Source organism: Betta splendens, chromosome 24 (genome assembly GCF_900634795.4).
Source record: "Betta splendens chromosome 24, fBetSpl5.4, whole genome shotgun sequence".
NCBI lineage: Eukaryota > Metazoa > Chordata > Actinopteri > Anabantiformes > Osphronemidae > Betta > Betta splendens.
In genome coordinates this window covers 5,086,277-5,106,503 of record NC_040901.2, presented here as the reverse complement: position 1 = coordinate 5,106,503, position 20,227 = coordinate 5,086,277, and the positions used below count along the sequence as shown (strand labels likewise).

The 20,227-nt window shown below is 46.8% G+C and overlaps 1 long non-coding RNA gene across 1 annotated transcript; it reads left to right on the top strand.

The window, feature by feature from the left end:
- The first annotated feature begins 9,455 nt into the window (after positions 1 to 9,455).
- LOC114849806 (uncharacterized) lies at positions 9,456 to 16,426 on the top strand. Its single transcript, XR_003784698.3, has 3 exons — positions 9,456 to 9,638; positions 14,252 to 15,318; positions 16,355 to 16,426. It is a non-coding gene; the product is annotated as an uncharacterized LOC114849806 (long non-coding RNA).
- Positions 16,427 to 20,227: the final 3,801 nt, after the last annotated feature.

Genomic DNA, 20,227 nt, shown 5'->3' with positions numbered 1-20,227 from the left:
TGCATCATGGGAAACGTAGTCCGGCCTCATTCCGTTTAGCTGTGGCGGCACAAGATGAGGCTCTCTGTTTGCGGGGGGAGGTGAGGCCGGAGCGAGGGGGGGGGGGGTGCCAGCGGCGGCTGCAGGAGGCTCAGGCGCCCGAGAGGAGAGTTGAAAGACGGAGCAAAGGGTGGGAAGTGGGCAGGAAGCTGGCAGGGTGTTAAAGGAGTTCTGAGAGGGGATATAGACCGAGGTTCGCACCCCGGTGGCTTTTGAAGTGGGTTATGAAAGAATGCCCCGAGTCCCGCGGAGTGTGTTCTTACACTACTTAGCTGAACAATGGGGAGGCTCAACACTCTACAGCAGCACCGAGGCCCGACTGTTTGTGTCTGCGTGTTAGGTCAGTGATTTACTTCCAGTGTGAGGGAGAGGCCTCTGAAACAGGAAGTAGGTTAAGGAGACACGCGAGAACACGCTTTAAATGTGTCGGCATTTGTAATTAAATCACAGTGAATTACCCGGCTTTGCTCCCGTTGCCAAATGCAGGGCTGAACCGCGCTGCAGCACTAAATTAAACTGCATTCAGGTGGAGCTTTCCAGCTTCCTCCCTCACCTTTTTGTTTCTCACACTTATTTCCACTTTCCCCACTTCTTATGTAAATTTCCCTCCTTTCCATCTCGTACAGTCGGCATCTTTTCCCGTCCGTATCCCCTCCATTTATTTTCACTTCCCTGAAATCTTTCTGCCTTTTTTTTCACTTGATGCGCCCGTGTGTTTGTGTGTGTGTGTATGTGTGTGTGTGTGTGTGTGTGTGTGCGCGTGCTTTGTGGGTATTTCACTCCCTCTCCTTGCTTAATTATATTCCTTCACTTTCCATTATTCTTTACACTTTCTTTCCACAGGCTGCGAAGATAAGAAACTTGTTATTGTTCGCTTTATTTTTTTTTCAAGACCTTTTCTAATTTCTTCAGGGAAGGAAGGTGTGGGAGTCTTTTTCGGTGGTTTATGAATTCGCTCTCAAGCTCCAAATTGATTTCCCTTCGTTAACTACCGTAAAGGCCTGAGTCAAATGAGAACACTGCAGTTTTAGTGGACTGCTACAGTGAGCGCACTGTAGTTACACAGTATATTAACATACATGCATTACCTGTTACTAATATAATTACCACAGCGTTCCACTCTGTCTAAATATTTACAGGCTTTGCAACAATGTTTACAGCCATAAATGCTATAATCACATGTGAATTGCAAATTCTGCCCCCTGCTGCTAATTGCTAATGCTAAGCGCTGCAGGGCCAGAGGCCTCGGAACAGGAGCCAAGGCTCGAACCCAGGACGCGGCCCCAACCACTCAGCTACTGGTTCCTCCTCCAAAAACCAACTTAGCTCATGTGCACGACCGAGTGCAACCGTCGGAAACAACAAGGTCACATTTCACTCAATGTGCCCAATTACTCGCAACCTCAGCTGGAGAGGAGTCTGCTAATCTCCCCGCGTCTTCCTGGGAACAACTCTAAGAGGTTTTATCTTGGGTAATTGGAAATTGAAAAAGTGATCTAAAAAAGGCAGCTGATTCGGCGTCTCACACACACACACACACACACGTCGACAGGACATATTAGATCTCGCGCTTAAATTACCTCCTCACCGCGGGCCTCGAGGGGAGAATGCGACGCGTCCTCAGCCCGTCTTCCTGTTGGTTTTTTTTTTTTTACACATAATGAAACCAATTTACAGGTAATTGCCTCCGCTGATTCGTCCAGTGCCGCGTAATGACAGCGATGTGCATGGAGTGATAAGCTGCCTGCAAACACGGAGCAGCCCGTCGCTGTGACGTGACTCAGGCTCAGATCAAACCAGCCGCTGATGTTAAACTTTAGCGGCTCACAGACTAATGTAGTTGTCATTGTCCACATTCTGTTGTTTCCTATAATATGTGATTAGGTGCTCGGGACGAAGCCCAGGACAAGATACAGGCACCTTGATTAAAGCTATGCTTGTTTGACTTTAACGATAATTAGCTCCACAGCTTCGGTTTCATTCCCCGAGTCACAAAGATAACGATAAAGGTTCTGTTCTATACGTGAACATATGCTCTAATTACTAGTCGTGGATACAGGGCGATATGCGAGAGTGGATATAATAAGAAAATGTGTTACTAAAGTTGATCTGCTGATTAAAAATGAGAATAAAATGTCTTGAATAAATTAACTTTAAGAAGCTGCATATATATATATATATATATATATATATATATATATATATATATATATATATATATATATATATATAGGTGGGTCCTTGGGCAAGACCCTTCAAGCTACCGCCTACCTCATATCATGAGAGACAATGAACCACATGAGATACCGGCTCAGACGTCGCCCGGTCTAACAAGGTCTGCGCCAGGTGTTGGGGAACCAGAGCACCTTGGCGAGAAGTGGGCTACTGGAACAAGAAAGAAATGGCTGAGATGCGAGAACAAGGCTCTGTTGGAATGCTACTACTCAAGTAACCCTAGTCAGAGGGGCTACATGCAAAGAATGTGCGGTGAATGGGAACGGAGAAACCCACATTCAAGGCTGACGGCGAAGCAACTAGTAGCTCAGTGTTCCAACATCCACAAACGGCAACTGCTATCACAACTTGAGATTGACGAGATACAACACAAATGCTACGGCAAGGGGGAGCCAGGACGCCAGGTCAGAGGGGAGATTTCACCATCTCCCCAACCGGAAATTGGGTACGAAGCCCCAATAAGCACAGATACGCTGAGCGAGGCAGCGACTGACCTGAAAATTAAGATCATGGCAAGATTGAACAGGCAACCCCGAACCCCACTACAACGGCTAAGTGAAGTACCATCAGAAAGTCTCATGGAAGATGTGAATGCAGCATTGAGAGCGATCCCTACCACAACAATCACAGAAACCAATGAGCTGATATACGCTTCAGCATCAGTGATCCTAGAGATGCTTGGCTATAAGAGCAACCATGGGAGCCATGAGAAACAATACCCACCATGGAAACGAAGGTTGGAGGCAAAAATCAAGGCAGCTCGGAGGGAAGTGAGCCAAATGACAGAGGCCCAGAGAGGTGCAATGAAAAGACCAATGCCTAAGAGGTACAGTCAGATGCCCATACCTGAAGCACTCGAAACTGCCAAGCAAAGGCTACAAGCCTTGGCCAGCCGCCTAAAGAGATACACCAGAGATAACGAAGCCAGACGAATAAACCGGCTGTTTGCAACACAACCTGCGAAAGTGTACTCTCAATGGCAGGGTAATAACAACAGAGCAGACCCACCAAGGCTGGAAACTGAACAGTACTGGAAGGGTATATGGGAAAGGGAGGCATCACACAACAGTGATGCACAGTGGCTGGTGGATCTGAGGGAAGACCACAGCAACCTCCCTGAACAGAATCCAGTGACTATCACAGTGGCAGACATCCAACATAGAGTCTCAGGTATGAAAAACTGGACAGCACCTGGCCCTGACATGATCCACACCTACTGGCTAAAGAAGCTCACTGCAATCCATGAGCGCCTGGCAGCACAAATGAACCAGCTGCTAAGGGATGGGACTCACCCTGAATGGCTAACCGAAGGGCGAACGATCCTGATAATGAAGGATCCCTCAAAGGGCACAGTCCCATCCAACTACCGGCCAATAACCTGTCTCTCCACAACATGGAAGCTCATGTCAGGCATCATCGCAGCTAAGATAAGTGGGCACATGAGTCAATATATGAGCGAAGCACAGAAGGGCATTGGTAAGGATACCAGAGGAGCCAAACACCAACTCCTGGTAGACAGAACAGTCGCCCAAGACTGCAGAATGCGACACACCAACCTGTGCACAGCCTGGATCGACTACAAGAAAGCCTATGACTCAATGCCACACACATGGATCACTGAATGCTTGGAGCTGTACAACATCAACAGAACTCTAAGGGCCTTCATTGCAAACTCGATGAGGTTGTGGAGAACCACCCTTGAAGCCAATGGGAAGCCACTTGCCCAAGTATCCATCAAATGTGGCATATACCAAGGAGATGCACTGTCCCCACTGCTGTTCTGCATAGGTCTGAACCCCCTCAGCCAAATAATAAACAAGACTGGCTATGGATACCGACTCCGGAACGGGGCCACCATAAGTCACCTCCTCTACATGGATGACATCAAGCTGTACGCCAAGAGTGAGCGAGACATCGACTCGCTGATCCACACCACCAGGATCTACAGCTCGGACATCGGGATGTCATTCGGACTCGAGAAATGTGGGAGGATGGTGACAAAGAGAGGCAAGGTAACCCACACAGAAGGGGTCTCACTCCCAGAAGGAACAATAGCAGACATTGAGGACAATTACAAGTACCTTGGAATACCACAGGCAAAAAACGGCAACCTTGAACAGGCAACAAGGAATGCAGCAACAGCCAAATACCTCCAACGAGTAAGGCAAGTCCTAAGAAGCCAGCTCAATGGCAAGAACAAATCCCGGGCAATAAACAGTTACGCTCTGCCAGTGATCAGATACCCTGCAGGAATAATAAGGTGGCCAAAGGAAGAGATACAGACCACAGATGTTAAGACACGAAAGCTCCTCACCATGCACGGAGGGTTCCACCCCAAATCCAGCACCCTGAGACTGTACGCTAGCCGCAAGGAAGGAGGCCGAGGACTAGTGAGCGTGAGAGCCACTATCCAGGATGAAACATCCAAGATCCATAAGTACATCAAGGATAAGGCCCCGACAGATGACGTGCTGAGTGAATGTCTCAGGCAGTGGAGAACAGAGGATGAGATGCTGGAAGAGGGACCATCATGGGAGGACAAGCCCTTGCACGGGATGTACCACCGGAACATAACTGAAGTGGCTGATCTCAACAAATCCTACCAATGGCTTGAAAGGGCTGGGCTGAAGGACAGCACAGAGGCACTCATCCTGGCTGCACAGGAGCAGGCCCTGAGCACCAGAGCCATAGAGGCCCAGATCTACCACACCAGACAAGACCCAAGGTGTAGACTGTGCAAAGAGGCCCCAGAGACGGTCCAGCACATAACTGCAGGGTGTAAGATGCTGGCAGGCAAAGCATACATGGAACGCCATAACCAAGTGGCTGGCATAGTATACAGGAACATCTGCGCGGAGTATGGACTGGAAACCCCAAGGTCAAAGTGGGAAACACCTCCCAAGGTGGTAGAGAACGAGCGAGCCAAGATCCTGTGGGACTTCCAGATCCAGACTGACAGAATGGTAATGGCGAACCAACCAGACATTGTGGTGGTGGATAAAGAGCAGAGGAAAGCCGTAGTGGTGGATGTGGCAATACCAAGCGATGGCAACATCAGGAAAAAGGAACATGAGAAACTAGAGAAATACCAAGGGCTCAGAGAAGAACTGGAGAAGGCTTGGAAGGTGAAGGCCACAGTGGTGCCTGTGGTGATCGGAGCACTAGGGGCTGTGACCCCCAAACTAGAGGAGTGGCTACGACAGATCCCTGGAAAAACATCCGAAATCTCAGTCCAGAAAAGTGCAGTCCTAGGAACAGCAAAGATACTGCGCAGAACCCTCAAGCTCCCTGGCCTCTGGTAGAGGACCCGAGCTTGGAAAGTGGATGAGACCACCCGCGGAGGGTGAGAATAAAGTGTGTATATATATATATATATATATAATGAGAGGATCTATCAGCAGTAGCTACAAAGGAAGACAGGTGAGCTGAGCAAGCATCTTATTTACCTGAATCACAGGACATTAATAATAATATTAATAATAACTCTGTTCACACATTCCTGTCTGACAGCAGTCGCATCTTGTTTCACCTTAAGGCGCTAAGATGTGCACACTTACACATTTATAGTCCTATTTTATATTGCACATGACTCACGACTGTGTGTTCCTGATTTACAGTCGGCGGGCGTGTGCTTGCGTGCCTGTTTTGTTTCACCCGTCTTATCAGTGTCAGGGCAGCGCCGCGTCCCCCCGCGTCGTGCCGTCCGCCGCCATGGCAACCGATCCAAATACTCCACCTCCGCTCACACGCTCGCCACCTCGCTCTCCCACCAAAACAGCCCAAATTAGCTTTGACCTTCTCTGATGAAAGGGGGGAAACAATGCGGCGGCCTGTAGCAGCACCCCCCCCAACCCCCCACCCCCCTCGGCGGCGGTCAGGAGGCGCGCCCTGCACCGCGTAGCACTCTTACTGACACAGCAGGTGGTCCTTTAAGATAGAAAAGACACAAGCGACAATAAAGTCAACAACTATTCAGCTGCTATTGAGCTGATGTACAAGGTGCAGAGAATGATAAAGAACAGCAGATAAGGTTTAGTCATTGTCAAGACTTTACAGGATTTACCCCAGATGTTGTTATCAATTCTATGTAACTTATATAATGAAACTAAGGTATTGCTACATACTCAGTCTAGTGAAATGCCTCTGTTCCTTGGGGTAGTGCTTTCTGATCCGGCCTTCACGCCTTCTCATTAGTCGTACTTGCAGCCTCGCTCCTCTGCTGGTATGAGTTAAGTATTTATAGCGAGCGCAGTGCTCACGAGTTGCCGGTTTAACTCCAGAGGCCCATTAAGTGAATGGTTTAGGCACGGAAAATGAACACGTGGTGAGTGAAGTCTGCCTCCGTCATGATGCAGAACAAAATCATTTACTAAAAATGTTGCTGTGTAAATTATATTTATTATAAATTCTGTTCTGATATTGCATCTAATAAAACGGGATCTTTTCAGAACCAGTGCCTGTGGTGTGTATTAGCTGTGTTTTCTGTGAAACACCTGCCCTTCGCTGCTCCTCCACATTTACCTGTCTCTCCTTTCGAACTCTCCAGGGGCTTTGTAGCTGTCGCTGCCGACACTAAATCACACGCCGGTGTTCGATACAGCGGACAGTTCGCTTGACTCTTTGACTGCTCTCGATGATGCTCGTCCTTTGAAGAACTAGTCCTGCTACTTAAGAAACACTTGACTTCTGGAAACCACAAGTCAGTCTTTCAGTCTTTTTGGTGCTGTTTTGTTCGGGCTTTTGTGAAAAGGATTCATGTGACTCACACCAAGCACAATGGTGCCTGAGAAATCCCACAGACTCTCTGGCCCTTGAATGCCTCTCGTCGGATTTTATATGATTTTATATGGTATTTGTTTTCTTTCCTCTTTTTGCAGCTAAGTGGATTTTATTAAAGAGTATAGCAGCTATAGTGGCTCCAGCAAGTACATACTTCATCACTGGCTGAAGTTTCCGTATATATGAATGGACCAATAAATGAATAATAACATAATTTTCCATTCTTTAAATTGCCTCCATATTTTGCTGTATAGTTCGGCTTCAACACGACGTACAGCGGATGTTCTTTATCATTATCTAGATGACTCATTGCAGCAGCAGCAATCCAAATGACTAGTTAGACCTTAATGTGGCATAAATCTCAAAACAGACTCTCTCCTCTTCATTTTTCATCCTTTTTACTGTTTATTTGCCTGCCAGCAGCTGTTCCGCGTCTTGTCATGTGCCTTGTGCTCCCACCGGACCCGGTCGCCGGCGTTCCACACCCGTGTGTTTCTGTCCAGACAGCAGTGTTTCCGTCACGCGGGGACCTTTAATTTGTCTTCATGTTCACCATTTCACTGGATTTCGCTGGTTTAATTAGATTGGCTGACAGCGAATGCGAACATTGCGATCTACAGTCACACAAACTGCTTTTAGTGCTGACATTCTACCACACATCCTGTCTCGTATTCAGAAAGCTCTAAAACTGATGAATTCATTAGAACTGACATGGGACCGTGTTTTTCTCCACTACCTTTTGTTTCTTGCATATATAAATTCAGTGTAACAGCACCTGTTTGTTCAACTCATGTTCATGCTAATTTAATCAGAAAGGTGTTAAATACATATAATGTTGAAATAAATTATACTGTAACAAACTATACATATATATACGTCTAAGTTTATAACTGAAGAAGTACCAGGTTGAATTACACTGTACCTAATAAAGTGGCCATCAATTTCTGGACAGTTTCATTTTAATTACACTCATTACCTATGAAGGTTGCTCTGATCACACTGAATAGAAGTGTGGAGCAGATCCCCTGTAGCAATATCTGTCTCTATCTGAGATTATATTGTGTTTCCAAATGGTTCCAGAGGACAGTATGAAGGAAAAGTGTTCGTCTTTATGGAGGTGATCCAGACGTCTCATCCAGCACTGTGACTCTGACTGTGACCTCTTGACCCGGCACCTCGGGGAGTTTTGCTTTATTGGTAATGTCTCATTCCAGGACGAAGGAGTGAAGCCACGTTGACCTTTCAGATAAGAGTCAGCCCTGCAGTGATTGAGCAAAGAGAGAATATGCCTGAGAGCAAACAAAGAGGCTACATTTCACCCAAACCCGGCCCGGCGCTCTCTGTCTCGCTCATCTGTGATTTAGACCGTGCACCGGCTGGAGATTCAAAGGGATTCTGGCCTGTACGGCCGCAACATTACACAGAGGGAGCTACTGTATGAAGAACCGCTGACATTACAGAGTGAAAAGACTTCAGAGCTCTGACATGGAGGGAAAAGATCAGATGCGGGTTTGTATTAGTTAGAGGACAACGTGGATCTGTGTATGTTCCCAGCGCTTTTATTTTAAGCTCCCTCAAATTCATTTATTTATTTTGGATGAATGTCGATAATCAGCCAAAACAAAAAGGAACAGAATTGATTTACAGCCTTTCATTGTGAAAAAAAACAACCCAAAAACGTTTGCTTCTCTGTGGCAGATGTGCAAATAATGAATTTCTGTCTAATCACGCGCACTGATTCACTCGCTGAAGCTACACCTTTCCTCTGTGGTGCATAAAAAACAGCTCATCGTGAATGTAAGGATTAAAGAATACCACACGGCCGCTCTCTCGCCTCCGTTCCGTCACTGCAACCGGTGGAAGCAGATGAGCTTGGTTCATATCGACAGATTCTCCAAGGTCTAAAATATTAGTTTTTGCTAAATAATGAAACTGTCCAAAGAAGAATAGCTGCCTGTTCTGAAGCCAGATTCGTTCCGATCACAACTCACCGCCAGGATACACGCCAGCTGGCCGGCTACCGGGGGACCACCTCGCACGTGGGCCACATGCTACGGAAACAGTTTCCCCGACATTGATCCGAGCCTGATTCAAGTAATTAGTTTCCGACAGCGTATGATCACCGCGCAGCCATTTATTATCTCCAAAATGGTCCGGTGGAGCGCGTGCTGGAGCGCTGGCGGTGGCATCCATCTGCCCGTCCGCTTATTTTTAATCTCGTCACTCAGCGAGAGACGTCGCGGGGAAGTGACAGCTCGCGCGCGACGGCGCCGGCCTCGTGCGGCGGCAGCGGCGGAACGGAAGGAGCACCTGTCAGTCTGTGACTCGCAAACTTGCATCGTGCCCAACTTTCTCTCCCCCCTCCCCCCCCATCAGATCAGTCAAATTCCGTATTAATTAGCGCTGACGCTCCTGCGTGGCCGTCGCTTCACAGGCGACGCTCGGGCGTCACGTGCCGCATTTCCGCTCGTCCGCCGCGGCAGCGGCCAATTACCGCGGACCCTCGCTTGGGTTCGGGCGGGATCCTGAGTGACAGCGCCCGGCGCCACGCGGGCACGCCTAACACGCGGCCGCCACGGTGACAGGTGAGCCTCCGTGACGGAATGGAGGTAACGATGGGCCTGGAGTGGCGCGCGTGGGTTATTACAGGAAATCAGTTGGTTTTACTGACTCCTTTCCGCTTCTGTTTGATATAATTGAGGCCTCATAGCATCACAGATACAAACAAGTCTGCGGTTTGACGTCTCGTAATTCACACTAGGAGGCAGTTAACAGGTTGTCGCCGAAAACCTGTCGTAAACCTGTTTATGTTATTTTTCAAGATGCAAACGCTTCTCACTACTTGAGCTCTCGAAGCGCGAGCCTTGTTAGCATTTCCACGCTTTCCCATGAATGGACGTGTAAATTATTTAAAAGCGAATCCTTGCGCCTGCTGCGCCGCTCATTAGCCTCGTCCCCGCGGAGAGTGCGAACAGTGTGTGCGTTTGTGTGAAGCTGTTATTGTATGTGACAGGTCCCATACTGTACCACCGCTTTACGGCTACTGGGTTAATATGTCGACTTCCATGACTACAGGAAATCTCTAATGATCAATAATGGCTTCATGGTGATAAGATTCACTGGAATCACGGAATCCTATTGGAGTTTGTCTGATTGTGAGTTTAAAAGGAGTCCAGCTGAACGACCACCTTAACGAAGTGCAGCGCTTCAATTTGTGGTAAAAGCCGGTCTGTGCAGAGCAGACTTAAGCTTTATCTGCTTGTATATTCTACTGCATGGACGGCTCTGTGTGCGTGTGAGTCCGCCTCCCTCATCCACACACCAGATAATCAGGCGCACAAACAGGCCTCATTAATATGCAAAGAATGCAGAGCGGTAAAACGCTGGGGTTGAGCTAATCAAATGCTAATGATTTTCCCAGCAAAACTAATTATAAATACCTCAACTCCAGCCATTCAATAACACAGCCATTAAATCATAATAGCAGAGGCCTATTGATATTTCCCTCACATCGCGGGCAGCATGTTCTCATGTAAAGACGGGGCTTTGAAGCCGGCCTTTGAGCTCCGACTTCAAAGAAAACCGACGTGCTAAATGGCGAGAGGTGCCGAGTCGCGGAGAGCACTTCAACAGGCTAAAAGCGCCGAGACGCCGCTTCCGACACGTGTGCTACACAGCGCGCGAGCATTGGGTGCGCGGCGACGTTAGCATCGCCTGGTGGACGGGGGGTCAGCATCAGCATCAGCACCAGCATCAGCACCAGCATCAGCACCAGCATTAGCACCAGCAGCGGATGCGGATGGTGCGTCTGATCTTAGAACGCACAAAACCCCTGATTCTACAAAAGCAATCAGAATCTAAGCAAAAGAACAACTAGCAGTTGTGATATTCATGGTCTGCAGAGATTTGGCATCATTTCAGTCCAGGTCCACTTTTCCATCCATTTAACATGTCACAACTGTTATTACTTTTCCCATCACAGTCGGACGCGTCCTCTTCACTTGACCCTCAACAAACAAACGAACAAACTTCAATATCCTGCAACAATCTCCCCTCGTCTCGCTGCTTATTTCCTGCTGATGTCTGGAGTTTCCACGCAGTTCTTCCTTTATTCTCCCGAACGAGCACGTCCCTAATGCTATCAGAACCATTTAAAGCGGTCTCAAGCAGCTCGAGATGCCGGAACATATGTTTCTCGGGGGGTTCCAGCTGGTTTTATTCTTCACTATTATTGGTTTCTGTCTCATCTTCATTTCCTCTCGGTCCCTTCGTTGTCTGCGCGCGTGGGAGTGCGTGTGATGCACTCACTCTGTGTTACTCGTACGTTAGATCCAAGCGTTTGCGCTGCACTTTATCTCGCTCGGACTCGATTGCGACTTCCGGTTTGTGTGATATCACAGCGGCCGAGGAGGAGAAGAATGGTTCCGTCTGGGGGAAAAGCGGGAGGATGGAGCCGCAGCTGGCAGCAGCTGGACCAGACCCGTCCAAGCGAAGGCGCGGAGGAAAATGAGTCTCGCATCCACGACGCGAGCCTTGATCGCGGGAGCCCACAACAGGAAGTGGCGGCTCCGGTGCCATCTGTACTGCAGCGCGCTAAGAAAATAATCGGTCTAATTTCCCTGGTGACTGCAGGTGCCGTCATTTATCTCATCCAGCGAGGCTTCTAAAGCAGATAAATGCACTTCTTAAAATGAGATAAATCTACCTCGCCATATGTGCCCCGCTGTGCGGCCGTATGGGACGGCGGGGGGTTGCCATGTTTGCTAGCTTAACGCACGGAGGGCGAACTTCAGAGAAGGTCCCCCCGCGTTTAAACGCGCTATGTTTAGAACAGCATCGCATCGCGTTAACGTTTTACGGCCGCGCTCCGTCTCCGGGGGTGATGATCCTATAGTCGAGCTGCGTGTTGCGTGAGGCGCTTGCTCACGCGACGTCCCAGCGCGCGCGCGCGCGTGACTCGGTCCTCCTGCACAGAGTTGGCATTTTAATTGAGGCTCGCGTGACTGCGCACGTTCTCCTCCCCTCCCGTTTCACCTTCTGTCCGTAGGAGCTGGCTGAAACCAAGACCCCCCCGCCCCCCGCGGAGCTCCGTGACCTTTCACCCCCTCCGACTCTGACACGCTGTCCAGCCCATCAGCAGCCTCATTGGTCACGGGTGGCCACAGATGCTCATGACAGCTCCAGCCTATAAGCCGGAGCGCAATATGAGCCCATGCATAATTCATGCAGTCAAGTCATGTGGCCTTGAGCGACGCCGCTGAGGAAGCTGAGCGTGGAGAGCGGGCGGCCAGGAGGAGGCCTGTGTGCGGCCGCCGGTGCGACAGGAGACGTGCTCCACCAGCTAATCGAAGCTGACGCGAGCGGAGGAGAAGTGCGTGGCGAAAAGCATGGGGATCGGCCACGACTTTGAGCTTGATGCTGCTAAATCCAGAACCTTTTTTATTTTTTTTAAATGGCCGCTCTGAGGGATGTTTCCTTCATCTTTAGGTGCGTAGCCTCTAAATGAAAGCGGATTAGTCATACGCATCTGCATCTGCATATGCATCTGCATCCACCCTCCAACCAGCGCATAAACTACAGGATTATACAGTGTTGGGATGAATGCAATTAACAGACAAACGAAACAAAGAAGCCGCGTGAAATAAAAGCGCGTGCCAGCGACGGGTTTTGTACGTGTCCCAAGCCGGTGGGCGGATGAGGCGGGGTGAGACGGGGAGGAAATTATTAAAATGTGCCACAGCAACAAAGTGCTCTTGGAGTAATTAAGTCGACAGCAGTTTGGCTCCGGCAGCCCCATTTTGAGTGTGTAATGTATTTGGGTAATGACGGAGCGCAGCCGCGAACTGGCTTGTCATCACGCTCCCTCTCCCAGTTAATCCTGTTACGGCCCGACCAGTCGGAGGCAGGAGTCCAGCCTTGCGTTGGTGGAGGTGGACGACGGAGGAGCGGTCTGTGTGGTCTGCACATCTACAGTAAATGTTTACTCAGCCTGCAGTGAATAACCCCCCCTCCCCGCCCCCCCGCTGCTTGCTTACAGAGGGGGTTTCTGAGCATCATCTCGGGCTCGGCGCCCGTCCGCTCTCCTCCCGCCACAATGGCTAATCCTGACACAGGCGGCGGCGGCAGCGAGCAATCGGCGCTCGCAGCCCAGAACATAATGGAAGCCTGCCTGTCTGGCGGAGACGTCCGTGCGAATGACTGGCAGGCCGGCTGCTCATCTGCTCGCTCGCTTGTTGTGCCTCGGCGGCTGTTTTTGACGCCTGGCTGTCGGAGCCGCGAGCGCGCAAAGGGGGAAACGGCAGACGGCGCAAAAGGAAGAGAATGGGAAATCGTGGGGGGGAGATCTGCGTTTGGAGCCATTAAAGCTTGTTTTCCTGGTCCAAACAAAGAAGGTCACGGAGTTTCACGCGGGCCGCATTTCATGTTTATTTTACATTTGGCTCCACGCCTGCGGAGGAGCTGTGAATGTTTTAAAACGTGGAAATTAAAATTAACATGGAACAGTAATAAGAGTGGAAACTATGAAATTGCCTTAATGCTGCAAAATTATAGAGCTGCAGCAAAACCTCGATATTCCAGCAAAACAAAGCCCCGCGACTCGTCATTGTGTAGGAAAGCTCCTTGTGGCTAATTTTGTAAAACTGCTGGAGGAGCATTGTTCATTTCCAGCCTCTCTTGTCCTGTGCTGCACGTGTAACCAGGCTCCCGCAGCCCCTCCAGTATTACAGCTTTTAACTTGTTGTGTTTGGGCTCCGAACACTACAAAGCATTTTACCAGAAAGCTACATTACAGCAACGTTGATGCGTTTTTCCTGCAATACCTTTCAAACATTGGATCGCAGCAAATCGTCGTTAATGGAAGGAAATAGCTGCATCCCTGGGGTTGCTTGCCTTTCTCTCTCTCCGGTTTTCCCTCTTCCTGTCTCTCCACCACGACACTGTTGTGAGCGTGCACCATTATGCACGCTAAAGCCTTCCCATAATGAGGCCAGGAGGTTGTGTGGGTGTGGTGGGGGAGAGATGGGAAGGAAGAGGCGGATGAAAGGCAGGAGAGGGGAACGAGGCGCTAAGTGGCGAACGGATGTACGACCCGTCTGGGTCCAAGGCCTTGTTAAGGCCCTAGCTACTGTGTTAGCACAAACTTTGGGGTCAAAGGTCGCTGAATACTATTTTCTTGGCCTTGTTGTGTGTTTTCAAGCCTAAGCCTGCAAAGGACGGCATCCTTCCCTCCAGAGTCGGGGGTAAAGCCCCGCCAGCGGAGAGATCTCCGTCCTCGCCCCTGTTCGCTCGGAGGCGGACGCCGGCGCTTTGCATAATCCGAGGTGCATCTGTTCGCGGCCAGGTTCCCGGAGCGGGAGCGGAGGTACGCAGGATTCCCTCCAGCGCCCGCTTTCACCCGCTGGAGCCGGACGCCCCGGACCAAGGCTGCGTTCGCTGAGCCCGGAGCTGCAGACAGGCACATTGTGATGAATTAAATATGACTTGATGAATTCCACATGTCTGCTTGTGCGAAGGCTGAGAGAGATTCACAGGGAGGAAAATGGCCAAAATCACTTTTTTTTTTTTAGAACTTGAAACTAGTTCACTTCTGCCCAACGACTGATTTCCTTTCTTGCTGTTTGGATATGAAATGCAAATTACTCTCATGGTCTGTGTTTGCTAATTGCCATTTAGTTTTTTGTTAATTAATGTATTCATTAATGAAATTGCTCTGTAATTGTGTTATTCTCTTGTTAGCTGCTTAGGAAGCTGTTCAGCCTTGTCACGTCTCAACGTTCTGCTTCCAATGATGGGTTTTCATACACATAACATTACCTCCTTTGGCTTCTTCAAAACACATTTTGGATTTTTCACCCCATAACTAACACCCGCATCCTGCAAAAGGCCATCAACAGCCCCCAGGTGGCTTTAACATGCAATATTGAATATTTCCATTAGCGTTAGATGGTTTAGTGGAACTCTCCAGTGTGATCAGGAAACAGACTATGAACCCTCATCATCACCATCATGGAGAGGAAATCCCATAAAGAAAGGGTGGTGTTGGGAAGATCACAGGAACCGGGACAACGGAGACAAGGAGAATATAAATCAAAATTCAATAAAACAGACCACAGCTTTGCTACATGAGAATCATCTTCCTGGCAGGTTCCAGAGTGAGATGACTTCCTGTGAGAGCGCTACCAAGGGAAATTCCTCCCCAGCAGGGAATCTACTCCTCATCTGTCCAGCACAGACACACGCTCCTATGTGATCGACCCGATAAAGGTAAGTGCTTTCTTTAATTTTTATTCAGACCTAACCATAACTTCTGATCACACTTAGATTTAGAGCGTTGGATGATTAACTAATCAACTCATTAGCACTGAGTGTTTCCGCCTGTGCGCCCTCTGGTTCCCGCTGCTAATTTGTCACGCTGTCTGACCTCGCTCCGGGCCGTGATTCTGTTCACCTGATAACGGGCCTGGTTGCCTGCCTTTGACCTGCTTGTCTTGCATCAGCGCTCCGCACCGGGAACGTGGGTTTGACTCAGTTCTCTCTGGTGTTCGGACCTGCCACAGTACCTGGAGACGCTCTGACCCCTGTTGGGTCGGGATTGTCCACCTGTGCCCTGCAGGTCCCTGCGTCATGACCTACACTCCCTGTCCTTCTAGAGATGTAAGCCACCTACTGCACAGGAGTGCAATTGTACTTCCTGATTCTTTTAATTGGCTCATCCCATTGATCTCCTCTTTAGTTCCCCTTTATCTGATTTAAGTATTTAAAACTACTGAATTGGTTTTTAATTGCATTGTTTTTTTCCTGAGTCCTCCTGAATCTAATCCCCAAAAGGATTTCCCCCCAGTTAATGACTATCAGTTGTAGCTCCTTATTCATCCAGCAGACAAGTAGCAACATTTGCTTTTGTTGTTAGATCCTCAAGCTTAGTACTTTTCACTCATACAGTAGTATAATAGATTCAGATTGACAGGATGAGTCAGAAATAAAAAAAATATACCTGCATCTGTTTCCTGAACTCGAAAATGCCTTTTCTGGCCAGAAGACTTTTGTTTCACGCCTTACCTTCACATTTAAAAGGTGGAGTTGGCTGAGAGACGGTATTCACACAACTTAATCCATCGTAGGATTGGGATGAATTATCTAACATAATCAGCAATTAACTGCAAAGAAGAAGAGACAATTCTATGAATAAAGCAGCTAATTAACTCTCAGCACGTGAATGTGTTTTTCTACTTCTGATAATAGAACAGGCAAATCTTAGGACGTGTGTGTGTGTGTGTGTGTGTGTGTGCGCGTGTGTTAGATTTCTATTTTCATTAGACACATGAGGACTTGCTGCTGTCTTCCGCCCAGCTGTGAAAATAACAGCCTCAAGGTACATGAATGCACCGTTAACTGTGTGGCTTAATGTTCTCTTCTGTATGTACACACTCACACCCACGCACGCTAACACACACATAAGCACGAGCGCTGTGCATCTGTGCAGTTAACTAATAGCTTAAGCTACTGAAAAAGTTAGTATAATTAATCTGATGTTTAATGTCCGCGTGTCTAAGCATATTGATGCAGGGACTCATCTGGTTTTCAGTCTCGGCCTCATCAGCAGTCGCATCTTCAACAGCAGACCTTGAGGAGGAGAGCTATCTCTGCAGGTGACAGCCATCAATCCAGCCCTGTTTGATGGAGGGATAGAAGGGAGCCTCCTCTGTCTTCCACCCGTCTCTCCCCGTCTCTCTCAATGATCTCCTTCCCTCCTTCCTTTTTAACTGCGCCCTCTCCCGCACAATTCTCCCAGCACTTGTCCGTTGTAATTCTCCAGGTCCTTTCTGCAGTAGCCGCGCTGGCACATCAACGTCGTCCCTGTTTTTGTTTTTTTTTGTGAGTTTTCTCTAATACACTTCTTGGTGAGTGAGAAAATCGATGCACTTCAGGCCTGAGAGAGAGAGAAACTCAGAGAGAGAGAGAGAGAGAGAGAGAGAGAGAACAAGTTTTTGGCACTTAACCCTCTGGAACAAATTTCAAGACAATTCTCCAGTGATGCTAATTCTCCGCCTGCTAGTACTTGCTGAGTGTTTTGGCTGTGTACACAAGCAATCACACAAATCCACTTTCAGCTGAGGCTCAGTTGGAGTCTATTTATGGTTGGCCTGACTGGAAAATAATTCTTGGTGTTAAATGAGACATTTCAAGAACTATTGTGGTCTGTGACAGTTTAATCAATATTTGGAAACATGAGCAACTTTTTCTCAAAGCCAGAAATTAGAAAACCGAATAGGATGTCATATACAATGACATGATTTTGCTCAGACTTAAATTACATGCCCAGTATCTTTCCCTCTTAACGCTGGGTTTTTATGCAGTTCTGAGCACATGTAGAACAGGTTTTTGATTTGCAAGAAGAACGACCATTGCTTTTCCATTTGCAGACGCTGTGACTTCCATCTCTTTCCATTTCCCCTCCATACCTTTCGATCCCTCCTTCCTCACCTCTGGGTGAAGTCTGTATCAGCGTGTTTTCTTCCTGTCTCGTAGCCCCAGGGGAGCGCACTCGACTCTGCCCCCCCTCACATCATCTCATCATCATCATCCATCTGGGAGGCAGGATAAGCACTGCATGGGACATTAGGCCCATTACCCAGCCCCAGCCCCAACCCACCAGCTCTCCTCCTGCTTCCACGGTCAGAGTCACTGCAAGGAACTCTATGCTCACCACAAGTTGTTGCTCGGTGTCGCTTGAGCCTCCTGCATCACTAAATAATCAACAGGCACATTCTTTTCTAAACCAACGTTGTTCTGATAGATATATGGTGTATTTTTTAAAATGTATTATTGAGTTTTAATTTAATAATAAATAAATGTTTTCATACCCAATGGAATCTTGAATTATTTTTTTATACATTTACACAAAAAAAGGTTTTCTTATTAAAGGGATTAGTATAAATTTCACAAGTGAGGAACTGTGTTGATTCAACAGCAGAACAGTTGTAATTGGATCTATATTGGCCAGAATTTGTTTAATTTGATTATGTAGCAGGCTGTTACAAAAAATAGCTATAACTTAATACGCCAGCATTTAATTAGGTCAATGGGTTAATAAATAGCAGCTTTTACCAACCTACTGCCGCACACTCCTGTCCAGCAGGTGGCGATAGCACGCGCACCTGTTGACCAGAGGTAAAGACCCTGAATCCCACTGAGCGGCACCTGTGGCAGGAGGACTGAGCATTCGCAGTGGAAGTTCAAGAAGCAGTCTAAAATGTTTTATTCTCTTGCTATGAACAAACCTAAGTTTATATGACACTGGACAATAATGGGGCTGTTAGTTAGAAAGTGTATAGTTCTAGTTTCGTCGTGTGAACATTCAAAGAACGTTAGTTGACGTTTCCTGCTAGCTTTGTGGCTAATGCTAGCTAGCTAGCTTGCAACTACTCAACATGGCTAATTAGCCTACATTAATTAAGATGCACCAAACTACTTTGTATGACTTGTAAGTCTCATACATTATAATTTTAATTTATACATTAGAATGTTCTACATGAAGTTTTACCTGCTGTGTTTTTATGGAGAATGTTTTTTTCATAAATTAAATAGGATTTTCTTTTTTGTAATGAAAAATTACATTAGCAAAATGAATAATTATGGAATATGGCTTCTTCTTTTGTTAAGTTTGTCTTTTGGCTGACAAGAGGAGGATGAGCAAGAGCAGGATGGAGTCATCAGAAGGAGAAATAACAGGTAAGGCAGTAGTCAAGTAATCTGGACTCATTATAAAGCATATCATTATTTTGCACTGCACACTGGTTAAAATGTGGCTTTTTGAGTTTTTTTAGGTAGTTGTTTTAAATCCATTACATTTATAACCTAATTGCTTTACGGCTTGATATTATAGTCCGTTTTCTTTGTTTTATAAGTAACATACCACTAAAATCAGGGATTAGGCTGGGATTTCCAGATATCCTGGTTGAATTTAACCTCCACTTGGTTGCCAAATGTGGGATCAGTTAAACTCAATCTAGTCACCCTGGTGATTTATTCTATGTTGCCTAGTTTATTCACTTATCCTGTCTTAATTTAACCTGGGTTTAGTAGCACAAAGTCAGATTAATGTAGGTGAATTAAGTTACCATGGAGATTATAGTCAGCAGTTCGCCTTCACTGAAGCAGACTAACTGCTGGTCTGATTCAGTGGCATTGTCTTTATTGGCAGATTGATTGATTGTTTACACATGCTGTATTAGTCAGACACTCTCTATTCCTGTCCTCATTATGTGCTCATTTAGAGCTATTGTCTGCTAGTTTCTTTGTAATTCTAGTGGCCATACATTTGTTTCCCTTTATATAAGTCGTGTAACACCTCTTCATATATTTCTATATTATGCTGCTCTGGGCTTGAAGTATGCTTTTTTTCATTTCATCTTGTTTTGTGACAGGGTAGTCTTTTCAACAGACTGTAGCAGCTATTTATGGTTGGCTGAGGGCCAGGGTAGTGAGTTTAGAAGACTTGGTTAAGTCAGGTTGTTTCCTTTCTCCAGTGCAGTACACTTCAGGTCAAATGGGGTCAGCAGAGTACAGTAGTAAATCAATAGACAAATACTAATTACTAATAAAACTTGAGCAAAGTGTGGTTACATTAAGAGAAAAGCAGTATGTTTAAAAAGGTGGTGAAAGATTGCTGCAATTGTGTTTGATGTTTTTTTCTCATTAATACAGACCACAATCTGTCTGTAGTATGGGAAAGCACTTTGCTTTCATAGAACAAAAACAAACATGCTTCACATAAAAGAAAAACTAATATAACATAGATGTTTTTCATTTAAGTTTTTTTATGATCTACAGTTATTTCAACGCTCTAATAGGTAAAGTTTCAAATTTGAAGACATTGCTGCTTTTTTTTTCAACCACGCAGAAAAAAAATAAAATTGAAAATCTTTGTATTGACACTAATTTAATTCTGCCCAATATTTGTGGAGTCATTCATTTATTGACTAATGTTGAAACAGAACCTATCAAAATGTTTTTATTAAAAACATTTTAATTACGAGTTGCAATTTTGTTCCATTCTTTAAGTTATATTTCAGGTTTACTTTGGGATATTAATTTAGGAGATAGGAGGAAAAAAACTGTCTTCACCACAGTACATTCTACATTTAGACCTTGGATATACACTACTTTATAG